Source organism: Cebus imitator, unplaced genomic scaffold (assembly GCF_001604975.1).
Source record: "Cebus imitator isolate Cc_AM_T3 unplaced genomic scaffold, Cebus_imitator-1.0 Scaffold10, whole genome shotgun sequence".
Taxonomy (NCBI): domain Eukaryota; kingdom Metazoa; phylum Chordata; class Mammalia; order Primates; family Cebidae; genus Cebus; species Cebus imitator.
In genome coordinates, this window is record NW_016107325.1 from 4,055,777 (window position 1) to 4,059,173 (window position 3,397).

General features: G+C 46.1%; 1 protein-coding gene across 9 annotated transcripts in view; it reads left to right on the plus strand.

Moving 5' to 3' along the window:
- The first annotated feature begins 160 nt into the window (after nt 1-160).
- The window catches only part of MARCHF7 (membrane associated ring-CH-type finger 7), a 54,994-nt gene continuing 51,757 nt past the window's right edge, over nt 161-3,397 (plus strand). For 6 of the 9 annotated variants that reach the window (XR_005203303.1, XR_005203304.1, XR_005203307.1 and 3 more), the window contains exon 1: nt 424-594. The gene's annotated coding sequence lies outside the window, so the exon portion shown is untranslated. Of the gene's footprint in view, nt 321-423; nt 595-3,397 lie in introns of those variants that run through there. The other 3 variants (XM_037745484.1, XM_017546818.2, XM_037745489.1) reach the window with 3 other exon arrangements.

The window sequence follows — 3,397 nt, forward strand, 5'->3', positions numbered from 1 at the left end:
AAAAAAAAAAAAAAAAAAAAGCCAAAGAGCTGGGCGTTATTTCGAGTACGGGGCCCGCAGGTAGGCAAGAGCCTGTGGGCGGGGACCCGGCGCCCAGGAGGGAAGGGGCTGGCTCAGAGACGCTAGCCGGGCGGGCACGCCAACCCAGTGGAGATGACCACCCAGGGCCGGGCCTCCAGCTCTTGGCACCCGCACACTCGCCAACCCAGCTGCCCGCACGCAGGCCAGCCAGCCGCTGCCGCTTACCAGTGGCGTCTCGCTGACTCCCTAGAGGCAGCCCTTCAACGGTTCCCGCTGTCAGAGCACCACCCCGCGGTGGGGTACGTCCAGCCAGCCCGCAGCTCTCGATCCCCGCAGCGCCGCCACTCTCGCGAGAAATCAGGAAGTCCGCGAAGTGGGGGGAGCAGGAGCAGGGAGGGGCACTTAACGGTGGCGGCTGGTTCTGCGCCGGATGCGGGAGAGGGGCGGGCGCCATTGTGCTTCGCTGCGGACTGCTTTTCCACAGTCACGGGCCTAGAACTCCGAGGAGGAAGGCGACGGTGCGGGTCGCTGCGAGCGGAACGCGCCCTGGTCAGTGCTGGCTCAGGAGCAGGGGTAATGAGCTGCGGAGCTCGGTCTTCTCAGTCCCGGGAGCTAGTTCGGGACCAGGCCGCGAGTGGGGGAGGGGAGGAAACGAAGAGGCCTGCGGACGCGGAGGCCGCTTCCTCTCCGGATAGGATGGAGGAGCTTGGTACGGGGCCACCGGTGCGAAGAGGGACACGGCGCAGGCTTCCCCTGCCAGGGGCCTTTCGTCCGGTAGTGGTTTGTGGCGGGTGGAGGGGGCAGATTGTGTGTCTTCCTCAGGGACGTGTGACTGGTAAGGGGAAAAGGCCTGAGCCCTCCTTTGACACGCGGGGCGGCCTCCTCTTGGGCCGCGGTACTGGGGGGTGGGGGTCCTCGAGCCCTGCGGGCAGCGGGTGTCGCGCGTGAGCTCGCCAGTGAGTGCAGGGAGAAGGCGGGCAGGGCTCCGGCTCGCCCAGCCCGGCCTGGAGTCGAAGTGACTTCGGCAGGCCCTTAGATTCCACCAAGATTGGCTTGTTGGTAACGCCAGTTTTTGAATATCGTGACGCCCTGGGAGTTATTTTTGTGTGGTGGCGAATTGTGGAGTTTGCAACTGGAAGTAGTTGATTGTATTAAAGATGGACCTGTTGGCCTAAGAAGTAAAAATATGGAAGGCGCCGGGAGTAGGAAACTCCCTCATTTTGGTGAAACTGCGTATTGAAAATGAATGTGTCCACCCACTCACCCCAAAATGCTGCACTTAATACTTTCTCCCAAGTATCAAAGTAAATATAGTGGGAAAGTATCAGAGTAATAAGTTCATCACGATTAATGTTAAATGTGTCAAAACTAAATTTAGCGAGTTTTTTCCCCCTATTTTGTAGGATTGATTAGATATTTTTCTGATTAGATGTTATTTTAAATCTCCACGTTTCTATCCAGAACCAAGAGGTGGTGTTAAAGATGAATTTTTGATTTAAAAATCAAACAATGTACAGTTACTAAAAAGGCACACACATGGTGTAACTAGATCTTTTTCTTGAGATAGCAAAAAGTTAATTTGAGAAATGGGGTCAGTATAATATTTTCATTTAACAACTCTACAGCATTTCGGGAAACAGCACTGGTGTATAGTAGCACCAGACTCAGAAGACCTGGGTTTGAGTCATAATTTTTTTCCATAATTATTTAAGCTCATAAGATTGTCTCAGAAACATGGCAGTTAATTTCTAGAGAGGATTAAATTTGCTGAGGTGGTGTGTGAAGCAGTCACTGTCGGACATAATACTAGTCTCGGTTTTCATCCAGTTTCATGCTGGGTCAGGTGTCTTGAATAAGAATTCCTACTTACTCAAGTACAAATGGTTTCCTTTTTTCTGCTACCCTAGGAGAGGGCTTATTTTCCCAGATAAAGGACGAGGATGCCCAGGTATGTTCTATATGAAGGTGTCAGGTAACAAACATGGACACAAAAGTCATCATCCATGACTCTCCTGTAGCCAGCATTTAGTCCGCTCCATACCCACCTCACACAACTCTTTATCTGCTGTATGTTCAAGAATTGCATACATTTTGACATTGTATTATAGGAAAATAATTTTATAATAGAAAATCTCTCAAATATCTTAAAACTTTTTTTGGAAAATTTGTGATTTGTCGTACTTAAATTACAAATTACAGAGAGCTTCACATTGCAAGAATGAGCTTGACATGGCATCTGCCCTCCACAACTCACTGTTTAGTCATCAGACTAATGTATAAACAACTATTATTATCTTAGTATGACTGTACAGTAGTTCTGTGGGAGCACAGAGGAGGGGAACTTGATCTTGGAAATTTTACAGGATTTGTTTATTGCTTGAACTAAGATGTGAAGGATCACTAGGACTTTGATAAAGAAACTGTGCAGCGTCATGATGTTTTGTTTTAGGAATTCATGATTTTTTCCTGTAGCTGAAATATACATTGAATGGTAAGTTAGACCCTGACATGAAAGACCTTCTCCACTGTACCAGAAAATTAGTGTCTGGATGTGGTGGCTCACTCCTGTAATTCCGTCACTTTGGGAGGTCAAGGTGAGATGATTGCTTACAGCCAGGAGTTCAAGAGCAGCCAGGGCCACAAAGACCCCATCTTTGCAGATGTAGTGGTGCACACTGCTACTAGTAGCTACTTAGGCTGTTGAGGCAGGACCAATCATTTGAGCTCAGGAGTTGGAGACTGCAGTGAGGTATGATAATAGCTTAACTGCACTCCAGCCTGTGCCATAGAGCGAGACCCTGTCTCTAAAATATAAATAAATAAAAATAAAGTTAGTGCTCTGTTCTGTGGAATGGAGAGCTATTGTGTTCCTTAACAAAATAAAAATAATTTTTAGATTATCTTTACTGATATATCCTTCTGTTAGCACAGATAATTAAGTGCCAGTAATAAAGAACGGTGGGACATGCATGAATGAAATGCAGTGTTGCATTAAACTTCACTTTTAAACAACAAATTAAACTAAGCTAAAGAAGCTTTTAACTGTTAAATAAGTGAATCAACTGATCACATGAGAATGATTACAATTTAAAAGGAATCAGATTTTAAGTTCCTACTAAGATTACTTGAATTCACCAAAGCAGAATTCAGTTACAGTCAAAAATTTTATCTTAATATACAGTATTTGCTAATCATAAGATGAGCCAAAAAGTCTGAGATTGGGGAGGATAAAATTATAATTTGAGAGTTTTAAGGGGTTTAATTTCTTTCTTTCTTTTCTTTTCTTTTCTTTTCTTTTCTTTTCTTTTCTTTTCTTTTCTTTTCTTTCCTTCCTTCCTTCCTTCCTTCCTTCCTTCCTTCCTTCCTTCCTTCCTTC